The sequence below is a fragment of the Eptatretus burgeri genome, chromosome 12 (assembly GCF_056783735.1).
Source record: "Eptatretus burgeri isolate ZD-2024b chromosome 12, Ebu_testis_v1, whole genome shotgun sequence".
NCBI lineage: Eukaryota > Metazoa > Chordata > Myxini > Myxiniformes > Myxinidae > Eptatretus > Eptatretus burgeri.
In genome coordinates this window covers 95,340,409-95,361,292 of record NC_140972.1, presented here as the reverse complement: position 1 = coordinate 95,361,292, position 20,884 = coordinate 95,340,409, and the positions used below count along the sequence as shown (strand labels likewise).

The 20,884-nt window shown below is 43.3% G+C and overlaps 1 protein-coding gene and 1 pseudogene across 7 annotated transcripts in view; both read right to left on the bottom strand.

Moving 5' to 3' along the window:
• The window catches only part of LOC147016181 (RNA-binding protein 20-like), an 89,272-nt gene extending 74,128 nt beyond the window's left edge, over positions 1-15,144 (bottom strand). For 3 of the 7 annotated variants that reach the window (XM_085848950.1, XM_085848952.1, XM_085848951.1), the window contains exon 1: positions 7,814-8,370. The gene's annotated coding sequence lies outside the window, so the exon portion shown is untranslated. The other 4 variants (XR_015050047.1, XM_085848953.1, XM_085848949.1 and 1 more) reach the window with 3 other exon arrangements.
• LOC147016182 (signal recognition particle RNA) lies at positions 3,803-3,938 on the bottom strand (annotated as a pseudogene).
• Positions 15,145-20,884: the final 5,740 nt, after the last annotated feature.

Genomic DNA, 20,884 nt, shown 5'->3' with positions numbered 1-20,884 from the left:
AATATCGAAAATCCGGTCCGACCAAATCTAGATATTGTCCCATAGATTCATATGCCACAATCAAATTCAAGATAACTTAAGAAATGTAAGAGGAGATAGATTTTGAAAATCGTCATTTTACAACAACATGAAGCAGTTTTCGCAAAATTCAAAGTCACGTGACGTGTACGTATTCGAATATATCGGTATTCTTTCGAATGGACATGAAAGACAAGGTCAGCTGCTATGCAACGACACAATTCACGAACTTTTACCATGCCCAGTAGTGAATATATAGCCTCCTGAAGGTAGGGCAGTTTTTGCAAACTTTGAAGTCACGTGACGCGAAAACGAAAGCGAAATTCGAAAATCCGTCCTGATCAAATTTAGATATTGTCCCATAGATTCATATGCCACAATCAAATTCAAGATCGCTTGAGAAATGTAGGAGGAGATAGATTTTGAAAATGGTCATTTTCGCATTTTTTGCCAACTTTGAAGTCACGTGACACGAAAACAAAAGCGAATATCGAAAATCCGGCCCGACCAAAATTTAGATATTGTCCCATAGATTCATATGCTACAATCAAATTCAAGATCGCTTGAGAAATGGCGGAGATAGATTTTGAAAATCGTCATTTTCGCAACTTCAAAGGCCTCGTGACCTTGACCTTGACCTTCGGTGACCTTGAAAGTCATACCATCGTGTACGTCTCATCAACCTCTATCAGGATCACTAATGACCAGATCTCCCGCTTCAACTTCATTGTGAACGGACGGACGGACGGATTGAAGGACATCGACACCCATATTATGAGGTCATGATCGAAGAGATGACCTAAAAAGCAATAAACAATAATTATGTTTGCGAATTAATGTTCCATCGATCCATCCTTCCAAAGATGTTTCATCAAGTTCAATCGATGCAAATATTTTCGAATCCACAGGTGATTTGGTGAACACAAATCTCGGTGACTTGCAATGCCTGCACCGATGATAAGTTTGAATCACTCCCTTTATTATGTCTTTCAACATAACTTGGCAATTGAAGGCTTCATAAACCTTGTACGAATGGATATCGATCTCATAATCCCCTCAAAACAAATAAGGTTAGTTGTCATCCCTCAAATTATTTACGTGGTGCATATATGAACCAGTTGTTTGGAAAGCAACATACATTACCATCATGTATCATCCCAGGTCGGGGATCTGCAGGTGCAGTGTTCTGGTGATCAATACATCTATTCATAAATGCAGGTATTCCATTACTGATCACCATACTGGTCACGTGCTGTATACATGCAAAAATAACTTACATATTACATTATTCAGCACGAGAAGTACCCACTCCCGTCGGGGAGTGGACAGGGGCTGGGGGTCATGATATTATCTTTATGATTATTAATACCATAATAGAGTACCCACGATGCAACATGCTCTTCCAACACATCCCTCTATTTGGGAGGTTTATACCTAACAAAGCACTGCCTCGGTCGCACTCAAAAATAAAATAAACCAGAGAGTTGGCGTCAAAGCCACCCAATGCTCGCCTGTTTATACATTTATCGTTTTTAAAAGACTCGTCTAATAATATTTTTATAAAGCATTGCAGTGAAGTCTGATCCAAATAATTTTAAAGCAATATATGTATATTGTAATCAGTAAAAAATAGTGTGGTAGATAAAAACATTAGAAAGGAAAAAAAACTTTAACGTTGATGTGCTACAAAAAAGTTAAGTTCAAAACAGGTCATACATTTTAAAAATTTGAAATTATTTTTTAAATTTCAACTTCATTACATCAATAATATACCCCAAAGGAACCTCCATGCCAAATATCAGCATCCTAGTACACATTAAATGAATGGCAAGCTTCTAAATAACTTGCACCAAAAACTTTAACGTTGATGTGCTACAAAAAAAGTTAAGTTCAAAACAGGTCAAAACATTTTTAAAAATTGAAATTATTTTTTACTTTCAACTTCACTACACCAATAGTATACCCCAAAGGAACCTCCATGCCAAATATCAGCATCCTAGTACACATATTACATGAATGGCAAGCTTCTCAATAACTTGCACCAAAAACTTTAACATTTTGATGCTGACGCTGATGCTCACGCCGGGGGTATTGCTTTAGCTCTCTGTTCTTCGAACAGGTGAGTTAAAAACAAGAAAAAGATGTGCAGAACATGATACTTGCACAATCCACCACCACCCCCACCTCTCCAAAGGTTGCCATGAATACATCAAACTGTCCATTTCATCAAGATTAATATTGACAATCTTAATCAAAGCTCAGGTTAATCAAATGAAAATTATTTTTCAGATTGAAATTGATGATTTTAAAAGTTTGACATTGTTGACCTTTGACCTTTTGACTTCAAATGGTTGGTTTCTTAATTCAGTGACGCAATATACAAATCCTGTTCAAATTTCAAGTCAATCGGATGAAAAATGACGACTTGAGAAATGTGACCTCAAGATGACCTATGACCTCAAAATCAATAGGCTTCTCAGTTGAGACGGCCTCTACAACTTGGTAACGTTTCATGATGATCGGTTTAAAATTGTGACCCGCAGGCGATTGACAAACAGACAGAATAACATATTTGACTGACCAATATACTTGAAAAATCCTCGATTTTGCAAGTAATAACACCTGTTTTATGTACATGAAGCAAAAACATGCGTACTGCTCATGTATATCGATATATATGTCTAAAAAATACATGGTGGTCAGATGGCTCGGATAATTTCAATTACACCCCACGCATCCCCCCAAAGGAAAAAAAATGCCAAGATGGGTGAAATTGTTTCAGCTTCCTAGGTCCAATCCTTTCAGAGGAGTCATTAAAACATACACACATACCCACAACACACTGTACTTTCCCTCCATTATATATTAAAGATGGTGTCTAATTGTGAATCCAATTCAATTTCACCAAAGATTTGCAGTTAAACCGTATTGTGATCTCGGATTATTGTCAGTTGTACTAAAGATACACCACACACTGTAATAGATCCACGGTTGAAGTTCCCAAATTATTTGCGGATTTCATGGACCAAGAACTTCCACGCAAACAAGATTAGGATAATTTGATTTCCATGTCATCGAAGCTTTACGGTTTTCTAAATGTGGGAATATGGGAGCAGCTGCTGGAGGGTGGGTATTGTAGAAGGGGATGAGGGCAGGTGGAAGGGGTGACATTTGTCTCAGCCCTGCATTACAGAATGATCTCTAGAAACAGAATGTTTTTTTTTTCTAAATAAAAAAAAAGAGGAAGAAGAGTCAAATGTAACTTTAAGCCATTCAATGGTGTCCATGTGGTGGCAAAATATGTGGAGTTAGTGAGCATACAGTACAGCACCAGGTATAGTAATGCTAACTATTGGAAGGGCTTGAGCAGTTGAGTTTTCACTATAAAATCTGCATGGATCAGATGGTGGTTTTAAGTTAGAAATCAAAGCTCATTGGGCAGATCATGCATCAAAATGAATGGTGGATTGATTGAAGGGGATGGTGGGGGGATTGGGACATACCACCACCTAGTAGACATTGTGTGTCTGTTGTCTACCAGAAAGTCAGTGTAACAAACACTGCATGTAAAATGTTTTGCATGTAAAAAATAAAACTTGTTTTGTCTGCTATTTGTGTTGTTTTGTGTGGCGATGTGTACTGGTTGTTGTTGTTCGTCTTTCGGCTGCTCCCGTTAGGGGTCGCCACAGCGGATCATCCGTTATGATCCGCATACTGATTTGGCACAGGTTTTACGCCGGATGCCCTTCCTGACGCAACCCTGGTCGCCTCTTACGACACAGGGATAGGATTGGGTTTCGCCATGATTCCGGGCTGCCCTACACCCTCTCATAGCCCAGTGCAGAGCTCCCGTCATCAAGCGATCCTCCAACCCAAGCCTCCGAGTAGCCGGATTACAGGCGCACGCCACTACGCCCGGTATGCAATGTGTACTGGTGTGTTACATAATTAATAAGAGACATAATTAGAACTGTCACATTGTAAATGCTATTATTCAATTACCCTAACCCCAACCCAAATGATTATTATTCAATTGAATTAAGAATGGGATTAAAATAAATCCAATTCAAATCGAATGGAAGACTAAATAGGTACGAGTCCTGCATTGGAGGAATCAGAAGGAAAGCAAACAAGCAAAAAGCAAAGATGAAGTCATCAGGAGGAACCTGGATAGGATTCGCATTTCAACTGCGACTCCTCGTCACTCAAACCCTTCTGGGTACAGCCAAGTGAGCCATATTTAAAAAAAAAAGAACCCACATCAAAAAAATAAACAATTCTGGCTGCCAGACTATGCATCTGATTAAGTTGAAATTTAAAATGTGTATTCCCCATCACAACTAGATCATAAACGTGAAGTTTCACGTCGATTGATTAAGCGGTTCCACAAAAAAACATTTAATATTTTTCTTTAATCCAATATAACTGCCAAACCATGTGACCTATCAATTACTCCTAAACAAACTTGTACACCCATTGCTTGGGAAATATTTGTGTGAAGTTTCCCCTCGATTTGTCCAGCCGTTCTGGAGAAGCTTTTTACAGGTTTTCTGGTAAATCCAATAGGGCTGCCAAACCATGTGACCTATGATGTCATATATGTGAACCTTTGTTCCTCATGGATAGGCAGGCGGTCATATGTGTAAAGTTTTGCCTCGATCTGTTCAGCCACTTCAGAGAAGATTTTTGAAAGCTAAAAAAATAAAAAAATATAAAAATGCCTGCCGAATTACATGACTGATGACATCATCAAATTTGATCGACTCATGCCTTTCCATAAATGATAGATAGTGCTGCCCTCTGGTGGAAACAAAGCAGAATTGCATGAGGTTTCTGAGTTATTTGTGGATGATGCGTGGAAAGCTGAATACGAGTGGAAAGTTTTGATGGAATTTGTTTTGAAAGCCATTAATTAGATGTATTGTCTGATGTGCCTTTGAGATATGAGCGCCAACTCATTTTGGACAGACAGACGTACAGACACCAATGTGAACTTCAAGGGTTTTCGTTTAAAAAAAAATAAAGAATGCGGAAATAGACATTGCTGATAACATGTTACCTTGACGTACAAATGATTTACTTCTGACATTTGCAGCCAATTTTGTCCAATAGAAGCCGATAAATGAATTTTCAGTCCCTGTGTTGAAGTTGCACACAGGGAAACTGTCCAATATAAAGGGAGGGGTGCTTTGCACCTCCCTTGATCCAGATCCAAATTTTAACCAAAATTGAATCAGCTTGTCCATGTCACAAACCCAACGTATGTCCACCAAATTTCATCCAAATCTGTCCATAATATTTTACGATACGCTGCTCATAGGTCAGGTGAGGTATGGGAGCTTGCACCGGAGCAGCACGTCACTGCATCCACTTTCCGCTGGTACTCCAAGGCCCACCTTCTGGCCCATCCACATCTCCTTGAGATGCTGATCAACCTGCTGCAACCACGAGGCACGTGGTCAGTCCATTGGCCTCCTCCACTCACGAAGCTCGCTCGCTGAGAGAATCCGGTGAGCAGGATCAGCATCAGGAAAACGAGACATGTCCATACAGCTGATGCTCACTGATTATGCTGGTAAGAACTCTCATTTGAGTCTCTCTCAGCAACTGCTGGTTGGACACAAAGTCTGACCAGCGATAGCCGAGGATTCTCTGAAGAGACCTGGAACCAAAGGAATTCAGTCTCTGTCAAAGATCCCCGATCAGAGTCCAAATCTCACATCCGTAGAGCAAGACTGGAAGCACCAAGGACCTGAAGACTCGGAATTTTGTCCTCCTGCACAGGTACTGGCAGCGCCACACCCCATGATCCAGTGAATCCATGACTCCCCAGGCCAGACCCAGACGTCCATTGACCACTGGCTCACAGCCAGCAGAGACATGAACATCACTGACAAGGTAAGTGAATCTCTACGTGACCTCAACATTATCACCACAAATGGGTAGAGACAAGACAGCAGCATACAAGATGTCATTGAAAGCCTGGATCTTGGTTTTGACCAAGGAAACCCATAATCCCAGTGGCTCCGACTACTCATTCAGCACCTCGAGGGCCCCCATAAGGATATCTAAAGTGTCCGCAAAGATGACTGCATCATCTGCGAAATCAAGGTCCGAGATCTTGACATTCCCAAGCGATGCACCGCAGCTTGATCTCTCCGACATCCTCCCCAGAATCCAGTCCATACAAGTGCTGAAAAGTGTGGGGGCCAGTACACACCCCTGCCAAACTCCAGCAACAACTGGAAATAAGTCAGAGACTGTCAGACTCAGAGAGAAATAAGTCAGAGACAGAGACATCTCACAGCACTTTCAGTACCAGAGTATAATTCAGACATCAGATTGATCAGTTTTGGTGGCACCCCATGAAGACCAAGATTCCTCCAGAGGGCATCCCGATTCACGGAATCAAACGCTTTGCAGAGAAGAAATATATGCTGCATGCAGCCCCTGCCAAAACTCTCGTCTGCGTTCGGTGAGGACCGGAAGAGCAAGGATACGGTCAATCGTTGAACTCTTTGGTGTGAAGCCTGACGGCTCTGGGTGCTGATGCTAAAGCAGATGGTGTTGAACCCTATCAATAATTATTCGAGCAAAGACCTTGCCTGGCACTGAGAGCAGCGTCACCCTGATGTAGTTGTTGCAATCCTGGCGATTACCCTTCCCTTTCCAGAGAGGGACATCAAAGCCCCTCTTCAAGTCAGTTGGGATGATGCCTGCGTTCCGGGCAGAGCACAGAACTGCATGGATGACACAGATCCCAGGAGCTTTACCCCATTTCAACAGGTTCACCACAGCCTGTGTTTCCACAAACAAAGGTGGATCACAGTTGATTGGAGGGTCAGCAAGAGGGATTGTAACATCCCTGACATCCAACTCAACAGCTGGTGGATCAGCCTGGCACAGCCGCTCAAAGTAACCCGCCCAGTAGGCCTTCGCTTCAGACTCCTCCGTCAAGAGTCCACCACCCACTGCTCTAACTGCAGTATACCAAGGGACGTGCTCGGAGGAACATAATGCACGAATTCCCCTGTAAGGATGAGAATCACTTGACCACAGGTGATGCTCTACCCCTTCACCGATTCCTCACACATAGGCCTCCTTGTTCACCCTCAGCACATGTACAGTTTTACACCTCAACTCCCTGAACAGCTCAGCTCTGTCATTTTCCTACCAATGGTTCACATGTGAACTTTTTTTTATGGGATCCACACTACTTGGTTCCAGATTTATGCTAATTGGTAACATTAAACAGATAGTCTATAGAAGTGCTTACTGCAGGAATCTTTAAAGCAGCCATTGCCCCACAAGTACAAGTGAATGATGTGTCTGCAACAGACATTTGTTCAATGAGTAGTTCGATAAAGTAAGCACATTGATCGAAGACTACAGCATGGAGAAGTTCACATTTCCAAGACTACAGAAGTCATGTTACTGAACTGCTTTGAAAGTTACTGAACAAGTTACTCATGAGGCCACTATGGAGCATGAGCAGTGCTTACGACCACAGTACTTAGAGTATCTACAAGATATGTAATACCCAGATCATGAGAGCGATTGACAGCAAGGACCTTGAGCAGAAATAAGTATGAGAAGACATTCTTCTCTGTGCAGAGAGCAATATGACTAGATAAAGATTCTACTTCGTTAATGATACCAATAGGAGAGTTGAAAACACCAATTGAGTGCAGATCTGTAACTCAACCTCCAAATTACAATATGAAATGACATGAAAATTTTTCAAGGAGATTATTCCTGATAGTTGACCACTTTCATTTTTCTTGTTATCACGTACCTGTTCGCCCCAGAGCCAGATTCAGCAATTTCCGGCTGGTATGTTCTGCCAAAATATGGCTATGACGATCCCGTATATTCAGGCCAAACAGGGCCAGGATCAGCAGCCTCTGTTCTGTATGTTTGGCCCAAACAAGGCCAGGTTCAGTCGCCTCCGTCTGGTATGTTCAGTTCAAACACAGCCACCACAATCCAGTACGTTTGGCCGAAATAGGGCCAGGTTCAGTAACCACTGTCTGGTATGTTCAGTCTAAACAGGGTCACAACCATCCAGTATGTTTGGATCAAATAATGCCAGCTTTAGCAGCTTCTGTCTGGTATGTTCAGCCCAAACAGGGCCAGGACTGTCCGTTATGTTTGGCCCAAACAGGGCCAGGTTCAGCAACCTCCACCCGGTATGTTCGCCCCCAAATATGGCCAGGTTCAGCAGCCTCTGTCAGGTATGTTTGGCAAGTTGAACAGATCCAGATTCAGCAACCTCAATCCGGTATGTTCAGCCAAAACAGGGCAAGGACTTTCAGGTGTGTTTGCACCAAGCACAGCCAGGTTCAGCAGCCTTCTTCTGGTATGTTCATGTCAAACTAAACAGAAACAGGTTTATCCGGTTAAGAACTCACGATGCAACACAAAGAATATCAAGTCATCATACTGACCAAAGAAAATCATGTTTGGAACATGTGATGTTGAACATTCATGTAAACATACTTTAGTCCAACAGCCATTTCTCATACGAGGCCAAATAAGGAAATTTGTTCAACACCCCCTACATAAAAGGTTTGACTTGACAGGGTGGTAGAATAGACCCCTATAGAACACCTCCAGGTAGTATGCGGTTTCAAATTGTGGTATCATTAAAATTCTACAGGCCATTACACATACCAAGGGTACTTACCAAGAGGGTCACTGTGGGCTTGCAAAATTTAGGGGGAGGGGTAACGTAAACGTGAATATCTTTGTCTCGACTCAACCAATTTCAAATATCGAGTTATCATTGGCTTCCTATTATAATTCTCTATCAGAGTTTGTACAGTTATTTGAAAATGGCCTTTGCCATGGCATCACCAAAGCTGAAATATCACACTAATTCAAACTTTCTAACATTTTTAATTGTGTTCTCATATGAAGGTGAACGGTGTTTCTCAATTACTACTGGTACGTATACATTTTGGAAATCAAACGCTTAAGAAAGTATTGTTCTGCAGAAATTCATATTCATACAGAGGCACGCATAAAGAAAACTGCAACTGTTATTTTTAGCGTTCGTCTTTTACTAGTGTATAGCAACACGGAAGCACACACATCAGAGCCGAGCATAATAGTTGTCTTTGGCAACACGGAAGTACATTAGTGAAAGCCGAGTATAATAGTTGTCTTTGGCAACACGGAAGCTACTCATTCATCATAGTGGATGATAATAGTTATCATGGTCGACACTGCGAGCTGTGCATGACAACACAGAAGAACATTAGTGAGAGCGAATCAGAGTAGTTGTGCATGTTTGCACGGAAGCACATTCGTCATGGAAGCGTGAAGATGTCATCTGTTGTAACTTTTAATCAGCGTCTTCTTCACCACTGGAGTCAAAGATTGTTCTTGGATTTTCACAAGTTTCTTCGGCCATACGTGCACATGCTTCTGTCCATGGCGTGTGGTTGGTTCTGCATGTGCAGTCGGCTCGGCGACATAGAGACTTCTTGCAGTGACAGACGGTCAGCTCCGGAAGACCCCGTGGTGCTGGATCTTTGGTCATGAGCACAGGCTGCAGGGCACCATCCTGAATTTTCCAGCTATGTCCAGCTGCTGGTGGAAGGCTCTGTGTCGGCTCCAATGCTCTCTTCCATACATAGGCCTGGTAATTTCCTCGCTTCATATGTTGCTGTAAGCTGTCGAATGTAGGGGGAGATTTTCATTTCTTTGTCCCTTTTGACAGAACTGCCAGTATCTCCCATTGTTCACTTTCCTCCCAGCCCCCTTGGTTGTTGAGTACATTGCACATATGAAGGCTTCCCATGCTTCTGAAGTGCTGTTGCTGAGCTCGGGTTCTTCTCCAAGCTGTCCCAGACTGGTCTGATGCTCTTTACTGTCAAGTAAGACATTGAAACCTTTTTTCTTGCCGAGTCCTGAGAGTGCACTGTTTGAATCGCACCCAGTGAGTGCGTGGAAGCTGAGTAAAGCATTACACAGCTCAGGTCATAGTTTGTGTGCCAAGCTGTGGATAGGATATACCGAGCTTTATCCTTGATTCCAGTCCGAAACCACAGCTCCCGACACTGGAGTTTTCTGTAGTGTGTGGTGCAGAGGACAGCCACATCTGTGTCAGGTGATTGAATCACGATTCTGTTGTGATAATGAGAGGCATGTTTTGCATGTAGCAATATTCGTGTGTCTGCCTCTTCATGATCTGACATGAGGGGAACCAGTTCTTCGCAGTGCCCTCTGATAACGAGCACAGACTTCTGTAGGTTCTTGAAACCACCACCGATGACTAGGTGTTGACCGTCAAGCAGAGTGTCTAGTGTCTACCCCCATGTGGCACCATGTGTCTGCCAAGAAGGCACACAAGTTGACTTTGTTTTCTACATTTCCGATGTATTTGATCCACTGCTTTGGAATAGGAGTGGCTGGCCCTTGGATCGTCACCTCTAAGGCTGCAGATGTTCCTCGTTTCTCTCGCTCCCCAGCTTTGATTGAGAGGCTGGAGTACCGGTCGAAGACAACATCAACCCGCTGACAACCATTCCGACGTAGAGGGGCAGTAACCAGGCTGTAATACTTAAATGCCATTTCACCGAAGTTTGCAGAACCAGCAGACTTTGTCATCTGTACCAGCGCCATTGCATCGACGATGTGGGCCGTAGACATCTGGCTGGTTGTGACTTGTGGCAGTTTTGGATGGACATCTACCTTCTTCTCTAACTCAGCAATGAGTACTCTCTTGTTGGTATTCCTCAAGCTGCCATCGTAATGGGCCAGGGATAATGGCACTGTTGACAACTCGTAGCTGAGGAGTTCTCTCAGATTGATGTCCCTTGACTTTCCTGTGATCAGAAGGCGGCCAAAGAGTTCACGGTCAGCACTAAGAGTGATAACTTTCTCATCAGTTAGCTTCACTGTTTTCTTCTTGCTTAGTCTGGCAAATGTTTTGATCTTCAGGTTTGGCAGGGAATCCCAAAATGTCACTTCATTGGTATTCAGTCTCTGTTCAACAAATGTTGTCATTTGAGCTGTGCCGATCTGGTAGGAGTTAACCATGCGTGTAGCAGCATCTGGGGGCATCCTGATACCTGTGACAATGTTGGTCAGTGACGAAATTCCATCATTTTTACCATCATTATTAACATGACATTTTAAAACTTTATTCTTGTGATGATCTAGTCCATAAGAATTTCATAAAAAAAGACTAACAGAGCATTTTTTAGTCCAGCAGCATGAACCTGTGAAAAATTCAATTGTTCAACACCCAGTACAGAAAAGTTTGACTTGACAACTTAGTATGCTCTAAAGTCTAAAAGATACCGAAAATATTTTAAAAAGCTCATAATATTTGATTTTTTGTGATTTTTACCTCTTGTAGTTGTACAGTTGAATGAATATCGACATTTCTGGACATATTCTGAAAGAGAATTATAATACGAAGCCAATGATACCTCAATATTGAAAATTGGTTGAGTCTCGACAAAGATATTCACGTTTACGTTACCCCTCCCCTAAATTTTGCTAGCCCACAGTGACCCTCTTGGTAAGTACCCTTGGTATGTGTAATGGCCTGTAGAATTTTAATGATACCACAATTTGAAACCACATACTACCTGGAGGTGTTCTATAGGGTCTATTCTACCACTCTGTCAAGTAAAACCTTTTCTGTAGGGAGTGTTGAACGATTTCATTTTTTTTCAGGTCCTTGCTCCTGGATTACTTGAAAAGCAAACATTTAGCACTGACTTTAAAAAAACAACAAAACACAATTACAACTACTTCAGAATAGCATACTACTTATTTAATGGCCAAAATTATTTGCACCTTGTGGGGTTGGTCAGGTTATGCTTTTGATCCAAGTCTATCACAAAGCAGCTTAATGTCCATACAAGGGAAGGTGGACTTTGTGATGCAATGTCCTGTCTGCGAAGCACCAGACAGTTTACATATGTATATTTATATATACACATACACAAATAAATATATACATATAAATATATACACACAAATAAATATATACATATATAAAAATATATAACTATATAAATATATAAAAATATTGATATATTTAACTATATATATTGTTTCGGATCCGGGGTGGCGGGATTCTGACCCGGTCCCTGGCGCCACCCTCGCCACCACCATCTCCGGGAATCTATAACGCCGGCCGGTTCGGCACAGGCCACGGGTCACGCGTCTTCAATCGCGATACCAACGTAATCCTGCACCTTACCAGTTGGAGAGATAGATAGACTGGTTTTGTCAGAGACCGAGTGGAGTCGACCAGTCTGTAACCATTTTGGTCTTATATGCCAATCAAACGGATCGTTCCTCGACGTGACACAAATTAATCCATAGCGGCAACTTCATACGAATTAACCAGATTTATTGGGGAACATCAGGGATCACAACACAAGCAATAAACATGACCATGGTTTTATTAACAATTCTCAACCTGTTCTTAACTAGGGAACCACGGTCTAAAGGTTTCGAGGGGATTGCTTCCGAAATATTCCTTATACAACACGTGCAGACAAAACAGACAGACAGACAGCATGCATGCAGACAGAGTACTTGGTGATGTCCCAAGGACGAGAGGAAAGCGTCAAGAAGCACGAATGTCGCTGGTAACCAGCGGGTGTCCAAGGGTTCGAACTCCCAGTTCGAACCATGCCGCGTGGCAAAAATGGTGGCGCAGTACCAATCCTGCGCAAGTCACCGCGTGCGCACGTTCTCCTCAGCACGTTCCGGCTCCGCGCAACGTCGACGATGCGAGACCGCCAAATCCACGATGGCCTCGGCCGATCTCTCTCTAGGGTTCGGCGTACAAATCCAGGCCTGGCCTGTCCTCCAGACAAGGTCCAAGTCGAGGTTGACGGGCTCCGGCAAACGTGTCGAGCCGTTGGTGTGAGCAGGGACCGTCAGACGCTCCGGCGTCTCCTCTCCTGCCTTCCCGCCTTGAAGACTGACTCCCGCTTCGTCCTCTCAGTTCCTCTATTTCCTTCCCTGTCTTTCTTTCGGCTCGATCCTCGCGAAAAACCAACACAGCTGTCCCGTGTACAGCTGATTGGTGCCACTACTGCGCTCCCAGTTTCACCACCGTTTCTTTTTGTTCCACCAGCACGCCTCGCTCGGCAACTCACTGATCAAAGGCTCCGCCCCCTCGCGTCACCTCCTCTCTCTAGCTGCACTCTCTATCCAGGCCACACCCTCCTTCGCCGACTGGGTGGGGCCTATCCAGGATGAGGAAGGAATAAAAGCGATCTCTCGTTTCACCACCGTATGAACATAAAAACAGCCTCTTACACCTCCCCACACACATTTATCACACACTTTACCAAACAACCTATCTATACATGAATTTAATGGGGGAACTGAGTTAATCCTATATTTAGTAGTCCCATTTCCATAACAATATATAAAAATATATACATATATATATATATATATAAATATATACATATATACATATATATAATCTCGACATTCGCAGAGCATTCGATCATAAAATGTGACCACCTTCTACATCTGCAACCCTGTGCTTCACATAGTCACTGTTTTTTTGTTTTTTTTAATCACATGTGTGATTGCAATTTTTTTTTATTACAAGGGATTTTTCATTTTCCCTTATGAATCATGAACCTCCGGGAACCTATCCCCCTTGACACAATGCCCCGACATTCGCGGAGTTTTTCAGAAAAGTATCCCCCGCGAATGTCGGGGTCCGATAGTATACGTTACTGATCCGTCAAGGGTCCCAGTGTTACGAAAATATACCGTAACTCACATTGACCAGAGATCATGTGGCTGTGACTTATACCTGCTGTACATCGTTGATGATTTTGGAAAAACTTTATTGGTCATTTAGTGCTGGTGGAGGTGCAAGCGTCACATAATATTTTAATACCTTTTGGCAGTTTGTTCCTCACTACATGCAGGAAAAAAATTCAACCTTTTAAAGCATCGACAGCAATAACTTCTGACAACAGTGCGAACTCTGAAACACTGCAGATGTTTGAGAAGGAATGCCCCAATAGTGAGAATTCGAGAACTCTGGAGGAACTAGAACGGCACTCGGTAGAGCATGTACCTCCGCCAGGTGAACAATTCACGTTTTGTATCCCACCGATGGGGCGGATCTGGGTTCAAACCTGAACTCAAAACCAATCCACTTGTTCTCGTCACCGAACCAACTCATCCACCAAGTTTTGTCATGACTCGTCCACAACTTTTTGAGACATCATGCTATATTTCGTTTCTGGTCCAATCTCTCAATGGCGAAGAATCAATTCAAAATATTCTCATATCCGGACCCAGATGTTCACCCAAATCGAATCAATTCGTCCTTGTCACACACCCAACCTGAACACCTGAATATATATATATATATATATTATATATATATATATATATATATATATATATATATATATATATATATATATATATATATATATATATATATAGAGAGAGACGGGGTCCACCTTCGGTGGCGGAGCTCATGACAAGGGGTCGATATAACGACCTGAAGGTGACAGTGTCGACCAATGGGGATCAACCGTGCAGCGAGTATATAACCACGTGATCGTTAGAGAAGGTTTCGTTGAAATTCAACCTTCAACTATGTTTGGGATTCGAACCCGCAATGGAGCCGTCGGCTGTCATTCTCAGAGGGTAACACCAGACTGCTCGGAAGGACGACCGTGAACCACGGATTTCACTTTCACTTTGTGTATATAACACAGGTAACAGGTTCTACAGGTGTAACGAAATTTGTTTGATGGTTTATTTTACTCTCGAGTTCTGAAAAGCAAAGTACACTCGTGTACACATAAAGAAAAAAATCGTGAGTTCACCTTTCATTCATATTCTCACCTGAACCGCCGGCGAAACGAAAACGTGCTGGAAAATCCGCTTAAAATGATGTCTCATCGAACAGGGGTCTTAATATTAATATACGAGGCAAACAACCACCGTATTACCACAACCACATGCGGGTAAACGTGGTCATGAACCGCACACAATGATGGGACTCAACTTACCTTTCACATGCACGAAGGGAATGGGAAGGACCTTGTGAGGCACCCATTCACTGGCTCCCCCTTCCCTGCGGGTCACGCCCCTCCTTCAGAATCTTCACACAAGCCACGCCCCTCCGTGACACGTCAAAAAGTCACGTGCGGGTCACGCCCCCTCCTTCAGAATCTTCACACAAGCCACGCCCCTCCGTGACACGTCAAAACGTCACGTGCGGGTCACGCCCCCTCCTTCAGAATCTTCACACAAGCCACGCCCCGCCGTGACACAACAAAACGTCACGTGCGGGTCACGCCCCCTCCTTCAGAATCTTCACACAAGCCACGCCCCTCCGTGACACGTCAAAACGTCACGTGCGGGTCACGCCCCCTCCAGAATCTTCACACAAGCCACGCCCCTCCGTGACACGTCAAAACGTCACGTGCGGGTCACGCCCCCTCCTAAAAAAGTCAAAATTCTCCTTCAGAAACTTCGTTTCTGTGTTCATTTCTTTGATTGTTATATAATTACTGTTATACATTATGTTATACATTATTGTAAAAAAAAAAAAATTATTGAAATTTCTCATTAAATTGATGTCAAAATAAATAAATAACGCTGCTCCGGCCAATCAGTGGTGAGAGGGGCGGAGCTTCGCTGACGCGTCACGTTCAAAGGTGAATTATTTGTCGGTATTCGAACCAATTGCATTCAATCACTTATATTCCCGTATGCAGAATGGAATTTAATGTACAAAGGTTCGACAGTCTGTACGGGACTACACCGAGTGTAAGTAGTCGTCACACGATCCAAAACGACCTCAAACAAGAGGTCATTTGGCCCATCATTACCGTGTTGCACTCCCAGGTTAATAATTTTGCTGCAGCTTTCAGCCTCCTTCTACATTCTTGTCCTTTTTCTCAAGTCCATATATCCCCCAATTATTTGGGTGACTCAACCGTGCATTTGTACACACAAAAACATACACAAGACACACACACACACTTATTTATTGATGGAGTTGGGAGGGGGCAGGTGTGAAGACCCGTCAGGTGAGAAATGAAACAGACAGCCTCTCAACCTTTCCAGGAGACCGTCTCATACACAACGAACTACGTTCCAGTCCTGCCAATGTCCATGTACCCCTCTATCCCCAATTGCTTCTCGGTACCGAATTCCTACGTCGTTTTTCTCTTTCCGCTACATTTCCAGGAGACTATTCCATTGATTAACTACTCTGAGTTGAAAGACCCCGATTTACTATCATCCTAATTCCTTATCCCTCCTTATTCTCAGGCTATGGATCGTGGTCTCATCAGTCTCCGTCCATTCTACTGAAAAACTCTTCTTCACCGATTCTGTCCACACCGTTCATTACCTTAGTAACCATCTGCACCAGATCCCCTTGTAATCGCTCATGGAGACGATTGCCCATATATCAGCATATAGGAGATACACATCGGTAAAGCCTAAGTCACATTTGCTCTACGGCTAGGATATGGCGGCCGTACCCCCCCTGAATTTACAGAAACATGCGGTGGCCGCAGAGTTTCTGAGGTGGCCTCAGGGTGGCCCTACGCCGTATGGCTATCTTTTACAGGCCGTAGGGGTTGCCGTGGAATTATAGCGCGGAGTTATAACTTTTTTCATTTCTACGTTGGCCGTAGCAATTCGACAAGCCGTAGCCATGACGTAGATGTGTTCCACGTCGACCGTACGTAGGGCGTACGGTGGGCTTGCGTTATTCGTGCGGCTGCCATAGGCTCTTATCAATGAAAAATGAATTTTGCCAACCCCTAAAAAATTACGGCGGCCGCACTATTTCCACGTTCGCCGTAGGGTAGTCCTAAGGCGTCCCTGTGTTCAACGTACGGTGGCCTTGCGGTCTGTGTGACTCCCTGCGGGCAACGCAGGGTCGACGCACGGTTCCCCTACGTCTGCTGTGCGTCCTACGTACGGCCTCCGTGGCAGTCTGCGTCGACCGTGCGTCCACCGTGCACTACCGCTAGAGATCGGAGTTTGCCTATACAGTGGTGCCCCCAGAATCCCAATTTAATTCGTTCCAGGAGGCTGTTCGGACTGCAAAAAGTTCGGATTCCAAAACTATTTTCCCAATAAGAAATGATGGAAAGTGAATTAATCTGTTCCTGGACCCCAAGAAAACCCACTTTGAAGACACTTTCAACTGAAATTCCCCATGTTTAAGGTAAAATAAGATGAGTGAATGACCTTCGGTGGCGGTGTATTGTATGTAAACTGGTACAATCACCACATCCAAAGGTCCACACAGACTCGAGCTCCGGCCTGGGTTCCGATCGCTCGAGCACTCTGCGAGAACGCTGCCCCCAGGGCAGCTCATCAAACATGATGCCCCCAGAACCACAATCACTTTCATCAAATGCATCGGGCTGAGGTAATCATGGATATTCCAAATTACAACCGGTTTTTCTGTGAAATTAAATCCTTGCCCGACAGTCCGTCACACCACGTGATCGAATTGCTTTTTTGTTATTAAAACACAAGATGGGTCAAAAAAAACAGCACAAATCAAGGTGAAAACACGAGGTAAAGTATCGATCGACACACGAGAGATGCTTTCACGAGGACTTCCACCGCCGAACTGAATGAACAAATCGCGAAGATGCGGCTCAAACAGGTGGGGGAGACACGTGAACAAACATGAACGCCACGTTGTGTTCGGTTTTTGAAAATGTGTTCGTTTTTTAGGGCAAAATTTTCTCGAAAAAATTGTTCGGATTCCAATTTGTTCAAACAATGGGCCGTTCGGATTCTGGGGGCACCACGGTACTCCGAACTGGTATATTCAGTAATATATATTATAGTTATAGTATATTCAGTGATATATACTGGTATATTCCGAACTGTTATATTTTTATTTCAGTAAAAAAAGAACTGGTATATATATATATATATATATATATATATATATATATATATATATATATATATATATATATATATATATATATATATATATACCCACTCGTTACCGTCCGTCTGGCCGCACGTTCGCCTTAGGGCCCCCTGCGGTTACCTTGAGGCTACCTTGCGTCTGCCTTGAAAATTCTATGGCCGCCGCAGGAACGCCCTAAGGTCACTGTGCGACATCAAATCAAAGACCGTACGGCACCCCCACGTTTTCGGTCTCCACAATTTATAAATACGCCATGCGGCTCCCCGAAAAATAAAAAATATGTGACTGCTACATTGTGTGACCGTGGAAATACTGCGGCCGCCATATAATTGCTAGTGGCCGTAGATTTTGTGGACCCCATGGCCACCATGCCAAATGTGACTTAGGCCTAACCAATTGTTCCTTATCAATGATTTTCAATGGAGTTAGTGCTTTGGCCACTTAGTGAGTGCTCCACAAGAACCTGGTAACTGAACACATACATCCCTGGTCTGCTGCTCCTGATGTAACGTAATCACGCCCCCTTCATGGTGGAGCCACGCCCCGTTCAGGTAATCAAGTGACAATTCGAGTGCACGCCCCTCCCCTCCCCTAGAGTCGTACTCAGCAATAAATTAGTGGCTTTACCTTGTGCCGACACACAGAATGCACGTTTTACGACTACAGGGTAAGTATCAGCATGGATGGCGGTTTACCAACGACTCAAATTATTAATTCCATATTGTATTATTGTCTATCACAAGTCAGTTTTCATTTTGATGGATCAACATAAAAAAGCAGGTGAATAAAATTTCAAAATACATCATATTTAAAAGCACTGGTTGAATAATAAATAACAAAATTCCCTCCAATATGCCTGACCTCATGTTCTCCCAACTCCTCTTCCTTCCACCCCCAACCCCATTGAAATGATGTATCAGCCGGCCTCCTCCTGTGTCCAATTCCTTGTATGAACTAGCAGAGTACCTGCCTGATGGGTGATCTTGTTCCAAAAGTGAAACACGTTCTTCTGACGCATCTTTTTATTTGGGCGGTGTATAGACAACAAAGCGCAGCCTCGATCGCCCCCCCCCCCCAAAAAAAATAATAACCCACGTTACTTACATGAAGCAAAAACTTGTCTACTACGTATGTGCATCTATAAGGTTACATAGCTCGGTTAAATTCCAAAATGACATATTCCGCCCCAGAATGGTCAGTGCACATATGCATTGAGCTCCCAAGTAACGGGGGTCATCAGGGCAGCCGAACAACATATATCGCGTGTGCAAGAAAAGGATTGTTACCTAAAACGGTGCGCAAAGCTTCTAAAAGAAGCCAAAAATACTTGGAAACGTGCCGGTGAGAAAGGGGCGTGCCTCTGCACAACGAAAGAGTTAGAGTACTTTCTGAGCCCACCCACAAATCTGATAGGTTGTAGCTCCCCATACTGCAAACTCCCGAGGTCGCACAGATCGGTGCAAGGCAAGAAAGGTTCATAGACAGGCACGTTCTACCCAAACATTTGACCATTGCTAACGGTCGGTGAACTTTGAACCTTGTGGGATTAATTCGCGTGAAAATGGCAGGGTCGGCGATTTATTTAATAGAGTCTGCAATCAGAAAGACGACATGCCATCATTACCCAACATTCAGGAAGACTTCCCAGAGAGAGACAACCTATCTGGTCTGTCTGCTTCCAAACAACGATGGGAAGGTCATATCAGGGGCTTGTTAATGCACCGGGTAAGTTTAAAATTATATTTACTCATAATCATGTTTGGGGGGGGGAGGGGTAGGGCTGATGAGTTGGGAGTGTACGGGGACAGGGAGTGCGAGCTGTATGGGCCATGAGTGTTGTTACAAGTATGTATTTTTTGGGGGATCTGGGGCCACAAAATAAAGACTACATTGTTGCATCTCTTGGTAAAAGCGGAATCGTGTGTGTGTGTGTGTGTGTGTGTGTGTGTGTGTGTGTGTGTGTGTGTGTGTGTGTGTGTGTGTGTGTGTGTGTGTGTGTGTGTGTGCGCGCGTTTCTCCACTGTTGCTGCTCCTTGTACCAACATGAAATGGTAGGAAATCAACACCTCTCATCCGTGGATATTTCTCGTATTTCCGTAAGTCCAATTTGCATTGAGGAACAGAACAGTAATGGTTAACCATTTTTGAAATTGGCACTCGTTCGTCGAAATACTGAAAATTATGTTAAAAAGACAATTCTAATTACTGATTTCACGCTCAAAACGGCAGAACCAAGTCACTCAAAACGCACACAGCGCATGGTTGAAAGGACTTGTTACAATTCATACGTCATTTCCAAAGTCACGTATTCCAATTGCACTGGCCCATAGGCTGACACCAGGGGCGTGAGGCCTGAGGCCGATACACACTGTCAACTTCACAAGGCCCTTAACACATATCGGCTCCAAAATTTCGATATTTGATGATCCCTTTAATAGTCGCTTCGCTCGTTTTACACCGAACTGAAAACTTAAAGGGATGGCATGGCGGTTGTGAATATGACACTTCTGAAGAGGTCTTCGACTTACAAAAAGAGCTGACAAATGATTTTTTTTTCAGGTTACAATTGTGGATGGCTTCAGGCCAACTGTCTAACTATAGAACGGACATACATTCATACATATATATATATATATATATATATATATATATATATATATATATATATATATATATATATATATATATATACACACACACACAGTGTATATACACACACACACATATATACAAGCAGAGTACCCACCCTATGGCCAATCTTGTTCCAAGCATGCAACACGTTCTTCCACCACATACCTTTATTTGGGCAGTGTCGAGGCAACTGACAGCTCTGCAGAGGCAAAAAAATAAATAAATAAATAAACCCGGGTTATGTGCATGAAGCAAAAACATACCTAACTGCTTATAATTCAAAACACCTCGCAG